The following is a 24,808-nucleotide window of genomic DNA, read 5'->3' on the forward strand; positions in this document are numbered from 1 at the left end:
TTGTATGCCATGTGCAGCTGAAAGATTCCTATAGACAATACATAACTGAAGAGATATGGCCACCTTCCAATAAAACTATATTTGTGAACACTGAAACTTGAAATCAAAATAATTTTCATCTTTCACAAAATATTCTTTTTCTTTTTATTGTTTTCAATCACTTAAAAAGGTCAATACCATTCTCAACTTAAGGGCCATATAAAAGCAGGTAGTGGGCTGGATTTGGCCTACTGGCCATAGTTTGCCCTGTAGAACCACCATTGTTATATGGTATTTAAGTATAAGAGTTTGCTAGGCTAGACTGCCTAGAATTGAATGAATCTTAGCTGTAACTCTTAATAAAACCTGGTGACCTTGGTTAAGTTTCTAAGCCACAGTTATAAACTACCTCAGTTTCTTTATCTGTAACATTGAAATACTATTAACATCTGTCTCATACAGATGTTATGAGGATTAAATTATGTAATACTTGTAAGATAATAAGAACAGTGCTTACAACATAGTAAGTACTCAACGTGCTTATAATTATTATAGTTATCATTATGTGGTTCTTATTCCTGCCAATGGCCCCCCATTAATTAGAAGATACATTTTAAACTTCTTGGGAGGTGTGTAAATCCTTTCCTTTGAATCTCATCTTCTACCACCTCCTTAGCTACCTATGATTCACTCATCTCTATCACTTCTAATTCTCTAAATCTATCATATTATTTCAATACCTTTGTGCCACTCTGTCCCTCATCAATACTCCAATTTCTCTCTCTCACACAGCACACACACACACACACACACACACACACACACTTTCCTATAAGACAATATGAACATGACCCCTTCTCTTGAAATCTTTGAAGACTTTCCTGAATTTCCATTTCTACCCTCTCTCCACCTTCCAATCCAACTCCAATTTTGGGTTTTCCCTCCTCTGGGTTCCCATAAGATTGTGCGAGGAGCTGCACATTAGCGCTTCTCACACTGTAATAGCGAAGCATGTCATTATTTATTTGTCATTCCCACTGGACTTTGAGCTACTCATGGACAAAACTTTGAGTTTCTAATGCTTCTATTTGCAGTGCCTATTATTAATAGCTGGTACATGGTAGATAACTAACACATTAGGAAGGAAAGGTGGAAGAAAAGAAAAGAAAAGAAATGAAAGATGGAAGGAGGGAGAGAGGAATAGAGAGAAAAGAGAGTGGTCGCAAGACAGGCAGTGATTGCCCCGTTTATCTGATATAGGTATGTGCCCATATGCACCCTACTTGATGTGCTCATTCTCCCAGATGTTGGAATTCCTTAAGTGAGAAGTGGAAATAATGACATAGACTAATAATGGAGAAGTTTGGGATAAAAGCCTTCCCAATTCCCTTCAAATAATTGTCACCTGATATGCTTTTACATTTTTCTAGACCTGCATAGTTTCTTATCAGATCCAACATGCTTAAGCTTAGAAGTGGTAATTTGATTATATAGGCTTGGGAATAGACAGTGTAATGCTACATCAGAACAGGTCGCCTGGATGCAGCTCCTATCACCCTTCCTGTCCTCAGTGATTTCTGGATGAAAGAATAATAATCTTGGGTACTAATATCAGTTTATCCATTTGCTGGCTGTGTAACGTAAGTCTGAATTATCTGTCTGGGACGAAATTAGTTTTTATAATCTATGAGATGGGGAAGTTGGATTTTGTGCTCTTATCTAACTCTGAAAGTCCTATGAATTTTTGGATCTATTTTGCTTCTGCATAGTCCCCTGTCTGCTGATGTGCTTTCTTATACATAAGCTTATGTCAGTTTTATAGGCTTTCTCAGATATGTTAACTGTTTATAGGACTCTAGAAATGGAGACAGGAATGAAAAGAAAGGGAGGAATTCTGGGCTATGTATGGTAACTAAGTATCTAAATAGAGACAACTGATTGATTTTTTTTTTCAGGATTCCACTTTTAAATAAGAATCATATGAATAATTTGGCAGAGTGCATTGGGTTGGAAAGGTACAGAAAGCACATCTATTGATTGAAGCATAAATGCCCTTTTGTAATTCCAAATGCTTTCTTACAAGGCAGGGTTACGAAATTCAGGTAATCTATTTGGTTGCCTGGCTTTTTGCAGGTGTCATTAATTAGACTCTTTAACTTCCTTCAATTGAAAGGAAAGTGTGAATTTTCTGGCAAAGGAATTTAGAAAAGAGATGAAATCAGTCCTCTTGGGAGGAAAATTACAGTAAAGAGAATTAAGAGAGTAAACAACTTATTCTGCATTGTAACTTCCGGAAAGTAAATGTGCCCTTTTTCAAAAGTCAGTGCTGTGAGCTGCAGTCTTGATGTTTTTGCATCAATGGCTTAAAACTGTATTTGATCATGAATGGGAGAAAACGAGATAATCATACACATGCATGCATTCACGCACATACTTCTGTATTCTAGAACTTCCATTGGCTGTAACCCAAATTCATTTGTATCAACCTTTGTGAACCTTTATTTGCTTAACATCTATGTACATTTCTAACTTCATGTCATTCTTAGAACTACATAAACACTTTAAAAAGAGGAAGACAGACATGGTGTCATCTCAGTGTATCTATATTTATATCTATCTACACATGTTGCACCTAAGTGATTAGTTTTTTCACGTTTCATGAAAATTATTGTAGCCTATTTAATTAAGTGTCCCCAAAGCCCACTCTACACCTGCCACATTAGTCTTCCTTATCTCCCATGATATTTAACAAAACAAAGAAGAAAGAGAATATGTGGTTATTGTTAATAAGAGGAAACTCAATTAGCAGCTTCAACCCATCAACATGCTTTAGCATCAGCCAGTTCCTAAGCAAAGATCTATGGTGAAGACCATTGGGGCCCAGAAAAAGATTTCCCAAAATAAGGTGCTGAGGCATGCTGATTGCTTTGAAAATGGAAAGGTCTCAAAAATAAGCCTCAGAATCAAGGTCTCTTTTGACCCTTTCCCTGCCTCCCTGATCCTCTTTCCTGGAGTCACTTGGTGGGATTCTCTCTGAAATTACCTTCTCTAAGAAAGTTGCATGAAATAAACTTGTTATGTTTTTCTCTTATTAACTTGTTTTTGTTATAGAGGTGCCCACCATGAACATTTAAAATGGGGAGGAAAAGAATTATCCTCTTTCCACCTTTACTGTAATACTTTACGTAGAATTTGAAAGCGTTCTGATAACCAAGTAAATCTACTTTCTGTGGCCTGAGCAATGCACCAGAAATGGTGGGGGCTTAAACTAAAGCTCTGTAGGGAAAATGGAGATAAGGTCATGATTGCCAAAGCTACCAAGGAAGTAACAGCTCTACGATGTGGTGATGTGTTGGATGTGAGGGTTGATAAAGAGAGAAAAGTGTCCAAGGCAATGCCCAGATTTCCAGGTTGGGAAGATGAAGGGATGTTGAGGGCATTCCTAAGACAGGAATTCAGGGTGGGGACAGGATTGAAGGTTAAGATAACATAAATCCAACTGTCTGTGGGGCATTCACTCTCAGGCACCTTAAATGTAGCAAAGTGATTTCACTTACATTTAAGGTGCCCGAGAGTGAATGCCCCATAGGCAGTTGGATTTATGATGTTAGGCCAAAGGACAGAAAGCTGGATCTGTATTTCAATGTCTCCAGCTTATAAATGGCAGTTGTACTTTAGAGAAGAAGGTGAGTAAGGATTAGCTTGTGATAGTAATGCATGTTGCACATTTTCTCAGTCCAATACATAGCTTGAATGTGGGTGAGCTTCCTCCAAACACCACAATTACTTTAGACCTTGGTATCTTCTGGCTCAGTGTATTGCTACTATGTTATTTACAAACACAGTCAGTGCTTAGTAGATCCCTACAAGTCTGCTTTCATGTTTTTATAAACTCATTTGATCAGCAGGAAAAAAATGATTTATCTATTCTATAGAGATTTCTATGAATGAAATCACTGGTCTAGGAATAAGAATGTTCAGGTTTTATTCTCATTTTTGCCACAAACTTGTCTGTAGTATAGGAAAAATCCCTTTCCACCCCTTGTTGTCAATGTCTGCATCTATAAAATTATGGGATAGAACCCCTTCCAGTTGTACTATTTTATACTGTGTATAACTTTTAAAAGGGAAGCATAGCGCTCACTGGAAGTTTTAACCAGTAGTTTATAATTCTTTAAAAATGTCCAATGTGCAAAACTCCTCCTAATCTGGTGAAGTCTAATGTGGCAAAGCAGAATTTCTCCTTTTTGCCTAATAATTTTCTCAGCAAGATGATTTAATTGTTATGTGGGTTCTGAAAATGAAGATAGGCTAGAATCTGCCCTCAGATAAATAGTGATCCCAAAATAGCATATTTGTGTAACTAAATGGGAGAGAATGAACTGAAAATGCAAAACAACTAACCCCTGCAAAGGTGCTGCTTGGAAAATTTTTTTGAGAGGACTTCTGACCCATGTACAATTTATTCATTGATGCTTATTTATTTGTTTGTTTGCTTGGAGAAAAAATAGTTTTGGTGAGAATTTTTACATCTAATAATAAAACCAGCAGACTTGCAACAGTGTTTCTTTAAATATCTTTCATTAATTTCCTGTCTGTTTACACTGAAAAAGGAAACTAGAATAGAACTTATGAATCTTCATCTGTACCCAGAGATTAAATATATAAGGCTCACTGAAATAGTTTTTTGATGCATATCTAAGAAATATATTTTTTATAAATTTAGTCATGGTATAGCTCCATGATATTAAAAATGATTAACTAGGTCAGTTAAAAAAGAAAGAAAGAAAAGAAAATAAAAGAAAAGGAAAGGAAAGGAAAGGAAAGCAAAGAAGAGAAAAGAAAAGAAAAGAAAAGAAAAGATGCTGTTCCAAAAACGTCAACCTCTACCAGTTGAAGGCTTTCTTTTTCAGTTATGTTCAGTATACTTGAAAATAAGTATAAACAAATAAGTATGTTAAATTGATGTCAGTAGTATTTTAAGTAGTCATTATTAAATATCACAATGGACATCTTAGATTCCGAAGGGAACAGTTTTTGTTTGACCTAAAGTAAAATGTTATTGAAATCTTTTGTGAGATTTAATTCCATTTCACCTAATTGTAATCATGATTTTGTAACAATCTAAAAGCTGATATAATTTCTGATATACTTTGTTTGATTAACCCAATTAATTTCATTAACTACTCATGTCTTCCTTGAACATAGTGAAATGGCCCAAGTAATAAACTGAGAGACAATGCCAAAACAACAACAAAAACCAGTTCTGTGTACAAATATGTTTAGAAAAGTAAGAACATTTCTTTATCACAGGACTTTTCACAACTCTTGTATGCAAATATGTACTTTGAATCTTTAAAGAGAATTTGTCTATCCAAATTAATTTGGTCCTATAAACTTTTCTTTCCCCGCAGATCGTCTCTTGTGACTAATGAACCATTGAATACATACTACTGCTCTTCAGCCTCTAAAATCTATGCTTGAGTTCACTAGCCCAGCAGAGAGCTACACATCAAGACTGTAGCACATCCCAGACCCCTAAGTTATGTATAATGAATTGGTTTTAGCATGATACAAACCCCCAAATACTGACCGGTAAAAAGTCTCATATATGTGGTTGGTTTTTCTAAGGATAGTGGAAAATGCTGTATGTAGATGGTCTTCTTCATGAGGATTCATGGGAGAGATTTCTCTCAATTCTCAGCCCCAAGCAATGGTGTGTTCACCATGTTGCTGCTTAGCTTCTATGTCTTAGGTGCAGTGAATCAGAATTTCCTCTAAGCATTAGCTGCTAAACTGGCTGGAGCCAAGTTTGTGATTGGCCCCTTAGGAGCATGGAGCAAGGACGTCATATCATTGTTTTAAAAGTAACCTCATTCCTGATTTCTCTATTTCCCCTGACTTGATTTCCCAACCACAAAATTTTACTTTGATTATAAGTAGTCATGTCGTATTTCTTTTTTAAACCATTTTGCATCGTTTCTGGGTGAAGAAGAAAGGAGAAAAGGGGAGGAAATGGTAGAGGAATCAATAGAAAGAGAGGAAAGGAAGAAAAAAGTACACTTATATATGTCTTGTGAGTCTTGCTGCTTCCTTCTTCCTATGTATTTCTGAAATCTTAAAGTAAAAATAACAGATATTTTTGCAAACAAATAGTTTTTAAGAAACTTGTGGCAAAATGGAAATTGATTCCAAGTATATCAAGGAACATGAAATAAGCTACACTTAAAGAGAGGTGGAAGCAAAGCCATTGCCTTTGATAACGGAAAAAAAATAGTTTTCATACGGCAGATGAAAGATGTAATTTCACAGCCAGGTCCCCAAATAGAGGAAGGCCACAGATAAGAACAAGAGACTGGGAGGAGCGAGTTGATTTGGTTGCAAGATAACATAATTTTGGTGGAACAAGAAATGGGAATGAGGCAATTGGGAGAAGAGATGAAAGTTCAAAGCTACATCTCTGAATCAGAGTTCATTACAATCAGGAAAGCCAAAGAATAAAGGATTAATGCATAAGTTATAGTGTTTTATGAGAATCACGCCTCGCCTATATATAGCTTGTATTTAGCCCCATGTACACCTTGTACAACTTGTAATTCACCCCTGCTGTGTGATTCCTCAATATCATGACCATCTACTCTGACATGAGAAAGGGGAGGCATTACTCCTTTAAACTGTAATTACCTAGAACTTCAGTTACTATGCTTCTCTGTTGAGCAGAGACAGAGATATATAAACCTGGCTAAGTTTAGCTTTAGAAAAAAACTTGATCACAAAAGTAAGACACTAAAAAGATAAGATAAACAGAAATAAATCTCAACACTAGAAGGGATCTAAGTAACCAAACCTCATAAATTTTATATGAAGAAACTGAGAGCCTCAGACAAGTGACTTGACATTTACTCAGCCCATGAATTGTAGTTCAAATGAATATAAACAAACAACAAAATGAACAAAACAAGACACAAAATGTAGAATAATGTCAAGAATAAGATAAGATCCACATTTTCTAAGGAAGTCCTCAAGGCCTATCCGAATGGAGCCCTACCAACCTTCTCTAGCCTCACTGTTATCTGATCTCCTATCCTTTTGACACTCACCCACCACCAAATGCCCCTTCTCCTTGCTCTCTGTCACGCTCATGCCTCAGCTTGACCATGCTGCCATATTTACAATATTCTTATCTTTTCTTCATTATTCCTTTCTTAGCTAACTTCTACTCACTCTTTAAGGCTCAGCCTCAGCTCTGTTTCATTTTGAATATCTTTTCTGGCTTGCCACCATCATCAGCCCTGGTGAGGCACCCACCCTTTCTATGGTTTCCATAGCACCATTTTCATCACTGCACAGTATGCGAGAGCATGGGTTCTGGGTCAAATTGCCAGTGTTCAAATCCTAGCTCTACTCTTCATTGTCCTGGGTGACTTTGGGCAAGTCACGTAATCTCTCTGTGCCTCGAGTTAAGCACCAGTGAAATGGGAATAATAATATAGCTATCTTCAAAAGAATATTATTTTATATTAAAAGAGTTTATTTATGTAAAGTTCTTAGAAACCTGCATGCCACATACTAAGTGCTCAATGCATGTTAGCTACTACTATTATTATCTTCATCACTGCTCTTACGAAAATATCTGTGAGCTTCTTGAGGCAAGAGAGAATAACTTATTCATCTCTGTTCTTCTGTCTCTAGCATGGTACCTGACGCATAGTACATGCTGGTAAGTGTTTCATAAATGAATGAGTGGTTGAACAAAGGCTCTCTATTTTTTTTTTTTTTGTCATTTAATTTGCAGAGGTGGCTTAGGATAAGGCTTATATTTGAGAAATGGTAGTAAATTGGAGAAATGAAATAGGCCAATTACATTTTGAAGCAGATAGATCTGACTTTATACCAAAATGTTAAAGACTTCTATGAGATGCTCTCCTTCATACACCTAAATCCATGGCTGTTACCAGAATCCAAATGCCAGGTCTAATAGAACAAGGAAGGGAATTTAAACTATTCATCCATTATATCAAAGTAAGCCTGTTGCCTCTTCTTACCTCATGCCCAGGAGTCCTATATAAAATCTCTCTCTTTATATGCTATGAAAAGGCATTATTATCATACCTATTGTTAATATTATTAAAAGGTGATTTTAATATTAAATATTAATTAAATTAGTGTTATATTATTTATAAACTGATGATCCAATTAATTTATTAAATTTGATTAGTTTGATATTAATATTAAATATGAAAAGGCAGCTCAAAAAGGATATGTTTTAAAAGAAACTAAGTTCAAAATCCAGTGAGAATCTGTTGACCTTTTTTTATAAACATTCATGTTCGAGTAAAATCTTTCCTGCCTCTTTTCCATTGAGTGGTCTGAGTGGATGTTTAGCAGCAGGACTAAAGGAAAGAATTATGAGCTACAAATATCACTATCTGCCCTTGTGATAGTACAAACAACAAGAATAATCTGTCCTGTGTGTTTTATTCCCATTTAAAAGAAAAAAAAATTGGCTTCTATATTCTGCTGGAGCTCTGACACTGTCTCATGAATGAACTTTTGTCCTTCCCTGGCTATTGTTTGGTTTGTACATATGCATCCTGGAGCTTTGTAAGCAAATACGGAGGGTGTCGTGATCATGAAAATTAACAATAGATGTAAAGACTAGAATCTGACAACACTGACAAAGAACAAAAGACAACATATTATCTATTGTAATTTCTAGTTGAGGAAAACAAGACAAAATTGTAGCTTATTAGGATCTAGTCCTCATTCAACTTTGGATTTAAAGTAAAACAAAAACTGTTTGTAAATTATTGTTTGATTTCCTCCTTTATCAGACAAAGAGTTTTAACTTTGGAAGAAAGGCTATGCTGATGACATAGTAAAAATTATAGGTGTTTGATCTCCAATTTGGTAATCCCCAAATCTACCTGTACACTTTTCTGCTCCTTATCACCCATCTCCTAAACATCCATTCGGTGTTAAGTGGCCTTTTTAAGAGTAATCCCAATGAGACACAGGAACCTATGTCCCCATGCCCCAGATAACCCAAAGAGCTAGTTGGAGATTTGGAGAGATTTACTGGAAATATCAGTCCCAAACCTATGTAGTGCTTTTCAACTCCAAAGAGAGGTTTAAAGCCACGTATGGAAGCCTCAAGGGAGAGCATGACTTTTGAAGAGCAGAGACTGGCCTCATGAAAGTTTAGAAATGGCCCCTTTAATTATTTGGCACCTGGACAGGTGAATCAAACAAGGGGTTCCCAATCGTCCCTTCAGTTCCCTCTACCTCTCACCACATTGGCCTCCTCTCCACTCTTACCACTACTGTTAAGATTCTCATGATCTCTTCCAATAATTATTTTCATATCCCTACTTACTGTGTGACTCTGGGTGACACAGGAATTACTATTAAACAGTTTCCTTCTTTTCATAATGGAGTTAAATTTAGAATCTACCTCAAAGGAGTAATGTCTAGATTAAATTACATAAAAATGCTAAATCTAGCAATAATCAGTAAATGTTTGGTAACACAATAGAAATCAATACTTCTAAGGCATAGTTTCCACGTCCTTGATTTCATAAGAAGAATGCAAGTTTTAATTTTTTAGATTACCGTAAAAGATAGTGATTTGTTTATTGCTAACACAAACAACATCTGTTTTCTCCCAAACAAAAGTTGAATTATGCTGGAGTAGCACAGAAGCACAAGAGAAGCACATGATCCAGTAATTGTGTGGTAAGGAAGTTTTTGAGTAGTGACTTCTGGTCATTTGAAGAGCTCTAATCACAGGCTTTAGATGTTCGCAGAGCAATTTTCAAGAGGCCATTTACTAAAAAGGACATCTGTTCTGGAAAATAGAAACTTCATTTATAATATAATTTCTACTAATGAGGATTATGTCAAGACAATGATAAAAGTTTTTATATGTGTTTGCAGACTTTAAGATTTCAACATTTTAAGATAATCTGAAAAAAATTGGAATGTGCCACAGCTGCATGAGTAACTAAAGATAACAGCAGCTAAGTCTCATTGGATGACCCAGTTCGGCTGAAAGCTTCTCTTACAAATATGCTATCTCTTTCAGAGGAGCTTAGAGTGACTGTGCAGTTCACAAACTGTGTAAATCAAAATGTAAATTCTTAGCTTAATAATTGATGTATTGTGTGAGGTACAATAAATGGTTTAACCACTTTGAAATTTATTTTCAAAATAAAACGAACTCTATATGTGTTCCTAAGAGATGCAGAGAAACTCACACTAGGATGCCTTGAGGTTTTCTGAGATGTTTATTTATCCTTTGTTTCAACCTAGTTAGAACTAACTAGAATAAAATAAAGTTAAGGAGAGCTAATTAGAATAAAAATTAGATTGATTATTTCTACTTCCAGTCAAAACTAAAGATGTAGAATCAATTTTATGGAAAAAAAGTTGGCCAGGCTTTACTAAATTCAAGGCTGTTTTTTTCCCTCTGTTTAGGATAAATGTATGCTTCTCCCTGCATGTCAATACAATATTACATTTGGCAAGTGTCTCTTGTTTCTAGATGATCCCGGCAGTTCATTGTTTGGGATATTGATTTTAATTAGTGCAAGTGGATCAGCAGCTCTCACTTCAGTTGATCTGAAAATAAATATATCTAGGTGCTTTTCCTCTGCTCTTCCTTCCTTAAGAAGAGGGAACACAGTTTTTCACCTTTGAAAATCAATGGAAGAGTTGCAGACCAATAACTATGCCAGCAGAGTTCATCTGTGAACAACCAAAAGAAAGAAGCCAAAATAATGGTTGATTCCTTTTTGTTGTAATATACAATTACTTAGAGCTGTTCCTATTGAGGAGATCTAGTCAGAAAAAGAATTAAATCACTCCTGCCAACAAAATTGCTTATGCAGGTAAATAGAAACCAAAAGTCAGTGTATGACAAAGAAGAAAGCTACAATTTGAGGAAGAAAAGCCCAGGTAGTGGGTCTGAGAAGTTACAAACATTTATTACTGCCAACAACATCAGTTGGCTCTCTTGTTAGTTTTCCATGGAGGTTTTACATTCAGGTTTTGCCTACTGACATGACCTGAACTTGCCTTGAATTTCCTTTCATTGAGCACTGAGGATTACATATTTTTCCAAATGCTACGGTCTAAATATCAAGTAAATTTCAAACTTCAGACCAAAATTTTTAGGAGGGTAGGTGGAATCTATTTTGAAGCTCTCATTTAATCTTCGAATTAATTTCATGAGTTTATTGCTTAGAACTTGAATCCTAGAGATTATCTTGTAAAAAACTTATAATTTTCTTTCTAGGATAAGAGGATCTCTCAGGAGGCTGAACTGAATAAATTATGTTGTCAAAATGTCATCAATAAGCAAACACCAATTCTATGTCTTTCTAATCAAACTCATAGCAATAGCAAATGGTGGTTTCTAGGAACAAGAAAAGGTAGGGAGCTGATAAGTAGATGTAAAGTTTCAGTTATGCAGAATGGGAGTGGGAAGAGCTTTTAGAGATCTGTTGCACAAAAATGTGCATAGTGTTCTATCCAAGTCTCTGTGTGTGTGTGCATATGTGTGTGTAAAAATTTTTTGGTCAGTGACTTAAATGAGGACAGAAATACTATATTTGGCAAACTGACAAACTTATTGAATAAGTGGTCATTGTGATAACATGAAGGCAGAGAAAAAATATGTTAAAAATGACTTTAAAGTTATGATAGATCTAACAAGATAAAATGTAGTAAACTAAATATTTATCAAATATAAACACATAAACAGACATACACAAAATACAAAATGTATTTCTATAATTTATACAATATGGTTATATAATATATAAATAATATGTAAATGCTATACATTAATAAAATAACATAAAAATAATACATAAATATATAACCAAGCATAAAAATGTAAATATATAAAGACAAAAATCCTTCCCATCAATAATCCCAGATTCAGGATAGAAGCTTATGGCTAAGTAGTTCTTATGTGAAAAGCAATTTGATTTTGTAGTTGCCATCAAAACTTATATGAGTAATGTGATGAGGCTGGGCCAATAATTAATGAGCTGAGCTACACACATAAAATTTTAGAGTCCAGAACAAGGAAATAATTTTTTTTTCTCACACTGAATTATGTACATGCTAGAGGACCATTGAATTTATATGTACATTTCAGGGAGACATATCTACAAGGATGTTTGGTAAACTTTAATTTTAAAAAGACAGAGAAACAGAAAAATGTAGATGATTTGGTGTGAAGAAGTAAGCCTTCAAAATTAAATGATGTACTTGAGAGACTTTCTTAAAGATCACTGGGTTTGTAAATCCTGAGAATTAGATAAATTCCTTTGCAGTTCTATAGAACAGAATGGAAATAAAAAGTGTAAAATTATATCAGCAAATAGATGCTATGGTTCTATCTACATCACAAGTTTGGGGAAGAAGAGGTGCTATGATTTGAATGTGTAACCCAAAAAGGCATGTTTTTGAAATGTAATCCCCAATGCCACAAGGTTGGGAAATGTGTTTTTGAAACTTAATCCCCAATGCCACCCTAATGGAAGCTGTTTAAATCAAGAGGACTCCATCCTCATGAAAAGATTAATGCTAACTCTAAAAGGGCTTGAGGCTTCAAGTTCTATCTCTTACTCTTTCTTTCCCTCCCTTTGTCTTTCTACCATGTGATGATGCAGCAGGAAGGTCCTTGCTAGATGCCAGCCCCTCAATCTTGGACTTCCCAGCCCCCAGAACCAATAAATCTCTGTGCATTATCAATTATCCAGTCTCAGTTGTTCTGTTGTAGCAGCAAAAAATGGACTAAGACAAAAAGAAAAGGTTTATGTAAGAGATACACAGTGCCTGACAACTGAAAGCCACTTAATGCATGGTAGCAGCTATTGTTGTTATTATAATTACTTTGTTTATTTGAGGAAAGGGGGTGGGTATTATCTCTCAGACCCTTCTCATCAATTCTCCTACTTCTCTGAACATAAATTTAATATGATTAAGGCTTATTAAATTAATTGTTATATATATATATAATTGTTAAATACATATTGTGTGGCAATGAAGTAGATGAACACAATTATTTAGAAAGCCAATAAGAATAAAATTTACTGCTGAAACTATGATAATCACAGAACTTTTCCCAATGATATTCGTCACAAGATATGCTGCTCCTTACTCACTTGTCCATTAGAGACTGTGGCTGAGAAGCAATTAATCAGATTTTTGCAGATGAGAAGTTCTAGTTTCATTGTTCCTGTATTCCTGAATTTATTTTTGGGAGCTATTTTAGGCATTTTAAATTGATGTTTCTTTATTAAACTAAATACTTGAAAAGCCAGCACAAAGCAAATTTGCCATGTTTGTTTATGGAACCTAGTAACTTTGAGACTCTGGTGGCTACGTATTTCTGATAGAAAAGATAACTGAACCACTGTACAATTCTTTAGTAAATAATTATAATAGTTTTACCATCCTGAAATAATTGGTTTGTATTAAAGTGTTTCCTGAGTCATTAAATCTCAAGGATATCTATTTGGTCATGTTTTCTTGTGGCATTTTAACGCTACTGGTGACTTCAACAGTTAAGAAATTGAACTATGTGTTTATGAAAATACTCAATCATCAAAGTTTATGGTAAGTCTGATACCTATCTAAATAATAAGCAAACTTTGAAAAACACTATCGTTTAATGGTATGACTTATCATCATCCTCATCATTGACATCATCATCATTAAAAGAGAAATAATTATAAATGACCAGAACTTTTATCATAATTAATATTCAGTTCATACTAATTCAAACCTCAAATTATTTCTCTGAAAATCTGTGGGATGTTGTAAGAAGTCAAAACAGTTGTTTATAGCACACAAATACTCTTCTCTACTTTTCTTTTTTCCTCTTTTATCTCTAAAAACTCCTTCCCCCTTGGAGTATTTTCCTCTCAACTTATTTACTCATTTTTGTCTCCAACATTGCTTTTTCTCTCCACTTTTAAGAATGAAAATCCAAAGGAAAGCCTTAGTTTATATCTGAAATATCTACATACAGTATAAATAGAAACATATTTGGTTTTTGTCCTTAGAGCTTTTAAAATCCTTGGAAATGAAGATTCAGGAAGCTTCCTGGTTGGTGAACACACCAAAGTTTAGGAGGGTGGTGCACCGAGAAAGTACACAGAAACACTACACCCTACCCCCATACCTTGTTCTATGAATCTTTTTCATTTTGCTGTTCTTCAGTTGTATCCTTTCCTGAGGTCTGTCAGCCACTCTAATGAAGCATCAAACCTGAGGAGGGAGTTGTGGGAACCTCTGATTTAGAGCCAGTTGGTCAGAAGTATATGTGGCCCAAGACTTGGAACTGCTGTTTGAAGGAGGGGCAGACTTGTGAGGCTGAGTCCCTTAACTTGTGTCTGACACTAAGTCCATTGAATTGAATTTGTAGACACCCAATTGGTGTCAGAGAATTGGAGAATTGATTGATGTTAGAAAACACCATACTACAGATTTTTTTAAATTAACAGGTGATTAGATATCTACCTGTGATAATTATATCCTTGCTTATTAATATGGCATTTAAAAGCTACTTATTATAATTACATTTTGTATTCTAGGGCTGACTTTTGCTCACTCTTTAAATTTCTTAAAAGTAGGACAGGTAGACAATTCTGATGCAATCTTCTTTCTTAAAGACCATTGGACTTGTAAATGCCAAACAAGCAATATTAAGATATTTTATGTAGGGCCAGGCACGGTGGCTCATGCCTGTAATCCCAGCACTTGGGAGGCCGAGGCGGGAGGGTCACCTGAGGTCAGGAGTTCGAGACCAGCCTGACCAACATGGAGAAACCCCGTCTCTAAATTTAGACAGGTGTGGTGGTGCATTCCTGTAATCCCAGCTACTCAGGAGGCTGAGGCAGGAGAATCGCTTGAACCTGGGAGACAGAGGTTACAGTGAGCCAAGATCACACCATTGCACTCTAGCTTGGGCAACTAGAGCAAAACTCCGTCTCAAAAAAAAAGAAAAGAAAAAAAAAGAGGCATTTTATGTAAAGTTTATTATAATAGTTATTATATTACACACATGCAATATGTATTTATTATTGCCCTTGTGGTAAAAAAAAATCTCAAATTACAAATAAAGATTCAATTCTTTACTTGAGGGCAGCACCAGGTAGCAAACTGTATGCCTTAGATAAAATTGAATTAACTATAAGACGATTCTGCTTGTTTAAAAAAGGAACATGTATATAAAAATAAAAATTTTAAAATATCTATATGTGGGTGAGAGTTACATTATGGATGATTTATTTATACACAAAAACCATATTGGCTTCTTTTATAAAATAATTTAAATTTTTTTCAGCGGTTGATAAAACTCAAATGCCTTTAGGGGCCAGACAAATAATAGGCTACAATAGTAACAAGAGAGATAAAATCATAAAGAACAAACATTAAGAAAATAGTATATATGAAGATTTCAATGATAAATTATCAGTCTATGAAAATAAGAACTGCAAACAAATCTTGATCTCTTAGAAAATTTGTTTTCTATAATGCTATATGTACAGTAATAAAAATTATCGTTAATGTTGTTGTTAAATTGAGCAACTTAAAAGAGGGATAAAAACAAGGAAAAACATTGTAAATGAGAACTACAAATTGTTACTGAAAGAAATTAAGAAGTTCGTAAATAAATGGAAATACCTCCCATGTTCATGGGTTAGAAGACTTAATCTCATTAAGATGTCAATACTACCAAAGCAATCGAGAGATTCAGTGCAATCCCTATCAAAATATCAATAATGTTTCTGCAGAAACAGAAAAATGTAGCCTAAAATTCATATGAAATCACAAGGGACCTTGAATAGCCAAAACAATCTTGAAAAAGAAGAAAAAAGTGAGAGGACTCATACTTCCTGATTTTGAAACATATTACAAGTCTACAGTAATCAAAATAGTGTGATAGTAGCATAAAGAGAGATATATAGATGGAACAAAATATAGAACCCAGAAATAAACACTCCTATATATGATCAAATGATTTTTCACAAGGGTGCCAAGACCATTCAATGGGGAAAGGACAGTCTTTTCATAAATGGTACTGGGAAAACTGGGCATTCACATGCAAAAGAATGAAGTTGCACCTTTAACTGACATCACATACAAAAATTAATTCAAAATGGATCAAATACATAAAGGTAAGATCTAAAACTATAACACTCTTAGATGAAAACATGGGGGAAATCGTCACAACATTGGATTTGGCAATAGTTTCTATGACATCAATAGCATATGTAACAAAGAAAAATTAGACAAGTTGGACTTTATGAAAATTTTAAAAATTGTGCATCAAAAGACAATATCAACAGAGTAAAAAAGCAACCCACAATGGGAAAAAATTCAAATTACATATCTGATATGGGATTAATATTCAGAATATAGAGAGGACTCCAAAACTCAACAAGAAAAAATAAACATCCCAATTCAAAAATAAGCAAAGGGCTTGAACAGACATTTCTCCACAGAAATGTACAAATGGCCAATAAGCACATGAAAACACGCTCAGCATCACTAGTCATTAGGGAACAGCAAATCAAAACTATGATAGGATACCACATTATATCCATTAGAACGGCTACAGTTAAAAAAAGAAAATAACAAATGTTGGCAAGAATGTAGAGAAAATGGAATGCTTGTGCGTTGTTGATGGGAATGTAAAGTGGTACAGTCCTTCTGAAAAACAATATGCTTGCACCTGTAATCCCAGAGTTTTGGGGGCCGAGGTAGGAGAATCACTTGAGTCCAGGAGTTCAAGACTAGCCTGAACTGAACTGTATACTTATAAGTAAGTGGTCAAGATGGTAAATTTTATGTTATATGTATTTTATGATAATTTTTTAAATGGGGAAAAAGGAAAATTTTAAAAACAAACTTTTGAATAAAAATTAATCCATAAGTTCATATTGATAAGAAAGAAAGAGAGGGACAGTGAGGAAAGGAGGGAGGGACAAAGGAAAGAAGGAGGGAAGAAAGAAAGGAAGGAAAGGAGAGAGTAAGGGAGGGAGGGTTGAGAGGGAGGAAGGAAAGAAAGGTGGAAAGAAAGAAGAAAGAAAGTTAATTTCTTTCTTACAGTATGGTGGTGATTAATACAGAGACAGAATAATGAACTTAGAAAATAATCCATTTACATCCATCATCAGAAAAATGATTTAGGCAAGAATCATTGGTGGATGCTAAATCAAGGAGGGGAAAGGCATTGAACAAGAAGCAGGATGTCTACAGTCTCAAAGCATCTCTCACTAATTATTTAATAATGACAGAGGGAAAATAGTAACAATACAGTGGAGAAAATAGGCAAAACCTTCACCAAGTGATCAAAATTAACACCACCAAGGAAAGGCAGATGGGCATCTTATGCTGCCAGATACGGTTCTCTGAGAAAGACACAACATCTGTTATGGAGTATTCTAGCCAAGAATGCATAACCTAATTCTGATTATGAGGAAACATTTGAAAAACCCAAACTAAATGACATTCTATAAAATAACTGGCCTGCATGCTTCAGATATATCATCGATATAGCAAACAAACAAAAACCAAAGTAAGGCTGAGGGTATGGTTCGGATTGAAGAAACTAAACAGTCATGGCAACTAAATGCAAAATACGTTCTTGGACTAGATTATGTATTGGTGGAAATTGCTTTAAGAAATATTATTTGAACTAGGGGATGAAAGTAGAATACGGAAAATAGATAAGATAAATGTATCAATGTTAAATTCTCTAAATGTAAGTATTGTATTGAAGTTATGAATTATAATTGTTCTTGAAAATATGTAAAGACTGAAATATTAAGAAATAAGGGGCAATAATGTATGCAATCTACTGTCAAATTTTAAAGAACTGTGTGTGTGTATGTGTGTGTGTGTGTACCTGGACAGACAGAGAGAATGACTAAGCAAATGTGACAAAATGTGTAAAAATTGGTGAGTCTAGGTAAAGCATATATAGATGTTCTTATTTCAAATTTTCAAAATTAAAAATTAGATTTCAGAATTTTTTAATTCTAAAAGAAATAATATGGGGTAAATAGACAAAAACAATCCGTAAGTCAAATTCTATCCATGGGCTGCCAGTTTGCAGCCTCAGATTTAAAACATCATTTAACTTCCCTGAAATAGTTAAGGAAATCCTTAAAAAACAAACCAAAAAATGCACCCATTTGCAATGAAACAGAAATCAATGGAAATAAAAAGCTTTTAAGGTTTCCCACCTCAAGGCTGACGTCTGGGTGTGATTTCTTACTAAAAATTAATTTTGAAAGGATAAAGGAGGGAAATTTCCAAACAACACAATATTGTTTTGTAAAACTTTCAAATTCAAGTCAAAGGAGTGAGGTTTGTGAAGGGTCCTGAGAGTCAGATCATCCTCCCACCCATATCCTCTCCTCTTATCATGGCACAGGAGCATTCTCCAACCCAATCAGGTGGGTTGGAGAGTAAGAAGTTACACCAGATGACAGTTTTCCAGATAACAAGCTTTCACTTTAAATACTCTTTCTAAAATTTTATTTTTTTCCTAAAATACTTCCTATCATTAGGGTAAACTTTCATATATCTTCTTTCCATCATGCTTCAGCTAACGTTATTTGTGTTTTATTCATCAGTGCCATAACACAGGACTTATGTTCAATTTGCTGGTAGAATCTTGTTAAAAGACAGGAACATCATTGGTTTAAAAACAAACAAACAAACAAACAAACAAACAAACAAACCCGTGGGCTTCCCATAGAAATACAGATGGATTCTCCAGACCAGGTTCTTCCACCAACACACTAGGAAAGCTTTGGTTAATCATTTAGATTCTTTGGACTCTAGTTCATCTGTAGAAAAATTGAGCTAAATTATATCACCTCTGAGGTGATAGATCTGGAAGGCCAGATCTAGTAAGCATCATCCATTCAGAAGATGATCTGTTTCCATTCTCGAGACTGGACAAGAGGTATGCACTTACAACAACAGTCCTAGGCTTCATGTTTCAGGGTACTTTCATTTCATTAAATTTTTAAATTGACAAATAAAAATTCTATATATTTATGGTGCACTATATATATGCATATATTGCAGAATGGCCAAGTCAAGCTAATTAACATACCTATTACTTAATGTACTTATCAGTTTCTGTGGTGAGAATGTTTGAAATCTACTCTTAGTAAGTTTCAGGTATATAATACGTTGTTATTAACGATAGTCACCATGTTGTATAATAGACTCCTAAACTGAAATTTCTTATCTTTTGCAGTGGTCCCCAAGCTTTTGATTGTACGCTCCAGCCCGGAAAAGGTGGCACATGGATCCCCAATATATGCATATTAATTGGCACATGATATTCGTGTAATGTTCCACTAATAGGTAAATTGAGAAAGCACATTTAAAATAGACATTTAAAAAGAAACATACAAAAAATAAATTATAAAGGAGACCCTAATTCTTTTTTCCAGCACACAATGCATCTCCTTGCCCACTCTACTTTGCATACCACTGTTTGTAGAAAAAAGTCTAAATCCCTTCACATGGCATCTAAAGCCAGTCACATTTTGTCCACAGTTTACCCTCCTAGCTTTCCTTCGCACCATGTCCCTCAAGCACTCTTCACTCTGGCCACCTGGGATGGCTCACCAGCCTCTGAACAAAGCAAGCATTGTCACACCTCCTTGTTTCAGCCCCTGCTTTCCCCTGTTTTTCTGTTGAAGGGGAAGACAAACATCACACAAATGCTATGTAGTATTTAAGACCTCCAACAAAGTTGCTTCTTTTGTGAAGCCTTCCTCCCATTACAACTTATTGCTCCTCTCTCAGAGTATGACAGGATAACAGTGTGATATGGTTCACCTAGTTAATTTATACAAGTTGTATACACAAATTAATTGAGTCTATGAACTCCTTCATGCATTTTGGTGAGAGAAGATCAAAATTATCTCATTTTTATCTTTGCCTCATTCCCAGAACCTTGTACATGGCAAGGGCTCAATAAAATTTGTTAATTTCTTTAGGGAAGTTGTACCCTAGAGTTGAACTCTTGCTTTCAATTGACCCCATTTCTTGTAAAGCTGTGAAGGCAGCTATCCACAGCAATGAAGATTACAAGTAAAACTAGTCCACAGACCTCTTATGTATCTAGAAGACTTGTTGAAGATAGTGATTATGATGAAATTGTAATTCTTGATTTCTTCTTTTAGCAACATCTTGCGAAGTGGTGTTCAAAGAATGCTATTCCTGTGAGGAATAAAAGTAAATTAAATATATATATAAATATATATATGTAATATATATAAATATTTATATTTATATATTTATTATATAGAAAATATTTATATTTATATATATTTATTATATAGAACAATATATCTGTAATATATATAAATATATGTGTAATATATATACACACACACACATATACATACATATAGTTATTCAATAGTTAACTATGCCTGCCTCATTTCATATTTAAATAGATCAACTAATAATAATACATTTCAGGAATAAAATATTACCATGAACCTATTTTTTTCCTAAACATTTTTAGCTTTCCTGATTGATGGTGAATGTGACAGTGTCTATGGCATTGTGAGGCGACCAGATTAACCCAGGCAGTGGGTGGTAAGTCAGCACTTGGAGTTCATGGTTTATGCAAACAACCTCACTGACTTGAATGTGTAAAACCCAAAGAAATCCCAAAATCTTGGAGGTAATAGATGAGGTAGCACGACACACACCAGAAAGGAGGCATTGCTTTTGTGGCTATGACTTATGGCCTTCCTATATATAAAAATAACCTGAGCCCTGGAGACTAACATAGTACTTGTTGGTTAACTGGGTACTAATCTAGTGGCAAAAGTAAGGTTGATTAGCATTCAAACAGTGGAAAGCCTAGACCAGGATTTTTAACCATTTGTCTGCCAAGGACTTCTTTGAGAAGCTAAAGAGAAGAGGCATAAAATCTTTACAAAGATGAGTTATGCTCCTGAGAAAAATTTTATCTCCTGGGATACCAGGCTAACAGGTTCTGGAGTGTTCTTTCTCTCCTGTGGTTTTATGATTTTCATGTGCAATTCATTATTTGTGTGTGTTGTGCTCTTTCAAAATCACTATTGGAAAATTGAAAAACTTCTTAGAACTCTGACCATTCAGATAAGGTTCCCAAAAGCATTTTAGAGCAGAGATACTGAAGCCCAAGAATCCAAACTTCCCGGTAGCTTTGGCAAAGCTTTTTAAAATACAAATAATCAGAACATCTTGAATTAAATAAATTCAGGGTGAATTATATAAATTTCAACATACCTGTTTTTTTTTCAGTAAAATGAGGAATGCATAAATAAGGTTTTAATGTGTACTACAATTAGATCTACTTTCTACATGCTAAACCTGGGCCCTCCTAAGTCACCATTTGTCAATAAAAAATCAATCATACAGATCCTAGTTATATGGCCCAAATTGAATCCTTGAACTCTATATATGTTTTATTAAACCTAAAGCAATAGAAATATTTTATGAATGATTCTATGTTTCAAGAAACTCTTCTATACAAGAATATACTTACTTATTACTATATTTTCCCTTAAAAAGTAAGTAAAATAAAAATAAATAAAAATGAAATAAAATAAATAAAAAATAAGAAAGAAAAAGTTCAGGACACAAAATCTAGCAAAAGGATTAGATCAGTTCTAAGAATCTGAGGGGACTATTAATAATGAAGAAATATTTTTAAATTTTTGTTATTAGACCTCAAAATAGAATGGCAGATCTACAAACACTTAAACCTATGTAGGGTTCTGATTATTCCTCTTTTCTAAAGTACACACCTTAAATGATTAACTTTTAAGTTATTCATTATATCTTAAAAATTCAGTTGAGCATGTTCTCATAAAGCAAAAGGAACATTTCAGTCTGGTTTCAACAAGGTGTGATTTAGGGAACCTCTCAAAGAATGGTGGGGAGAAAAGGGATTTTAAGATATATAACTGGCTTCTCCTGAACTCCAAATATGGAGAAACTTGACCATCTCATTCAGTGTCTCTGTCCTCTTGTCTCCTTTGTGATATGCTGAAGGCTTTATAAACAGAAGGTTGGAGCGCAGTCAGCCAAGGTTTCAAAGGGGAGGCTACTTCTTACTCTATTTTTGTTAGGACTTTGATCTTATCTCTTTTGCTTATGTCAAATAAAGCTTCTGTTGTCCCAACAGCTACCCCAGTTTAGGAGCTGAGGAGAACAACAACACTATTTTTGCTGGAGAGACCCTGACTAGAGGGTGGGTGTGCGAACAGGCAGGCTAAACTGCAGAGAGCAGGCTGAGTGAGCCACAGAGTGATGGACAGTCACCCCGTTTCGTAGAACTCCAGGGACCATCAGAATGAAGTCAGATTTCAGTGCAAAACTATATATTTGGCCACTGTTTCCATACAATAAGGTAAAAATTAATCATAGCAAATGGCTGTTTATAAATAAAACCAAATTATTAAAATGGTCTAAATTGTAATGCCTTCTTAGTCATTCAAATTGCCCTGGGTTAGACTTAAAATTGACATGCAGGTTTAGAAATGTAACTCTGGCTATCAGAAGGAAATGATCCTAGTTACATGATAAGAGATATTCTGTCATCTGTTATTCTTTACAGGGGAAAACTGGTTGATCCAAGGACAAACCTATCTCCATTACTTGGCTGGAATCTCAGAAGTAAACCTATGAGGATTATGTATATTTATGGTCTAATCTGTCATGCCTACATAATAAACATCATGATGTGCCTTTATGATATTCTTCACTCTCTCTTCCTCAATCTTCACATCTACTTGGTCACCAACATTTATTGATTCTACATTAGAAATTATTCTTGAATGAGGTTCCCCTTCCACCATCCCCTGTGTCACTAATGTGGGTCATCTGTCTACAAGCTGCCAAGGTAATCATCCCAATAACCACAGGATAAATACACTCTCTTTGCACGCAGGATAAAACCCAACACCTTGGCAGGGTCTACAGGGCCCTTTGCAGTGTAGCATCAGTTTAACATCATCTAACCTCATTGTCACCAATGCCCCCTCCATTATTTATACACATGGGAAGTCCTCATTGTTCCTCAAACATCCCTCTCAGACCTCCAGCTTCAGAGAGACATTTTTTTGGTCTTTTCTTGGTGAATTCCTAGCAATCTTTCAAGCATAGGTTCGAATGTTATATTCTCTGTAAAGTTTTCTTTGACCCACCCATCTGCCATCCTCACTCCCACAAGTAGAATATCTGGGCTTCCTCTTGCTGCAACATTTTGCTCACGTCTCTTTTGGAATACGTAACACATTTTCCCGCCATAGTACAACATAGAGGCCAACTTCAAAGTTGAGTCTGTGACACGTCGTTGTGTGACCTCATTCAAACCACTGTACTTCCCTGTACTTAATTTCTTCAACTGTAAGATGTAAATGAATATGGCTACTAAACAGAGCTGTTGTAACAGTTCAATAATGTATCAACACAGCTCCTGACCATGGTGAAAATTCAGCAAGTAGAACTATAATTATTATTATGAATAATTGTTATGAATTATGTAAGTAAATACCTATGTAAGGCTTATTAAAACTCTGTGAAGGTAAGAACTGTGGGTTTTTAACACAGTCTGTATCGCACATATACATAAATTATGTTTTTGTTCTTTATCTCCTGGATATTTGAATGGATTTTCTGTGTTCCAGTGTAACCCAGATGTAATATCCTTACCAGGTTCTTGTCTCTGGCAAGCATACCTAATCTGAAATGAATTCACCGAAGCTCAGCTAAACCATGACCAAATACAGGCCCTGATAAGGAATATACTATCCAGCAACTGCAGTGATTAAGTGATGTGCTAAGAATATTTATTCTTAATATTTATAGCTCTTCATTTTAAAAATAGCCCAAAGAATTTTGGGGAAGATGATAACAGTGGGTAGGGTGAGTGTTCAAATGTGCACATATCCAGAATATACATTATCATAGAATCACTTAAATGTTTAAATTGTGTTTGTATTGCTCATTCTTCATAACTCTTTTAGATATCATAAACCTCTCCCAATCACCCAAAGGAATTAAACTAATGCAGCTATTTTGAATACTTGGCTTGAACAGAATTTTAATGATAAATATTCCTTCTGTATTTTATGTTTATATCATATTTAGGCTCCTAAAGAAATATGCCATTTCAGGAACTTTAGTTCCAACTTCCTAACAGTTCTTTGAAAGTGATATTAACTATATAACCAGATGATGACAATTAAAATTACACTGATGAAAGCAGGAAAAAAACAGCAAGTCTTGCAGTTTTCCATTGATTTCTCTGTTGCGGTAGCATTTTTTGACATGATAAAGCCCTCTTCCTGCATCATCCAGAATTCTCCACAATATTCTTAAATCAAATATATATATTTTTAAATGTTTTATATATATATATATTTGTATACCTACACACACATGGCTTATCTTGGCTAATCAGCCAATATTTTTCTAAATTCTAGAGCTTACAAGGTCATTGTTGTCAGATTGGGGAGGTATGATAACAACTGATATGTATTAACTGCCCTGTACTATTAAAAGCACTTAGCATATACTCAAGTACTTTACACTTTAATGAAGGTCACAACTATCTATTTTGTTTTCCTCAATAAGTTATATTTCTGGCCTCATACTGCCCAGTTCATAATGATTGTTGCCTCTAGCAACAATTTCCACTAGAAATATTTTTAGTAACTGGTGGCATCTATCAATTACATTTCTTAGAATGTAGGGTTTAAATGGACAATAA

At 34.8% G+C, this 24,808-nt stretch overlaps 1 long non-coding RNA gene across 24 annotated transcripts in view; it reads left to right on the top strand.

Moving 5' to 3' along the window:
* LOC123575231 (uncharacterized) overlaps nucleotides 1–22,786 on the top strand; it is a 36,533-nt gene extending 13,747 nt beyond the window's left edge. For 4 of the 24 annotated variants that reach the window (XR_010577373.1, XR_010577365.1, XR_010577377.1 and 1 more), the window contains 7 exons: nucleotides 5,394–5,574; nucleotides 7,672–7,699; nucleotides 9,655–9,714; nucleotides 19,280–19,389; nucleotides 20,217–20,268; nucleotides 20,564–20,637; nucleotides 22,652–22,786. This is a non-coding gene — a long non-coding RNA (uncharacterized lncRNA). The other 20 variants (XR_010577375.1, XR_010577385.1, XR_010577384.1 and 17 more) reach the window with 14 other exon arrangements.
* Nucleotides 22,787–24,808: the final 2,022 nt, after the last annotated feature.

This window comes from Macaca fascicularis, chromosome 8 (assembly GCF_037993035.2).
Source record: "Macaca fascicularis isolate 582-1 chromosome 8, T2T-MFA8v1.1".
In the NCBI taxonomy this organism is placed as follows: Eukaryota; Metazoa; Chordata; class Mammalia; order Primates; family Cercopithecidae; genus Macaca; species Macaca fascicularis.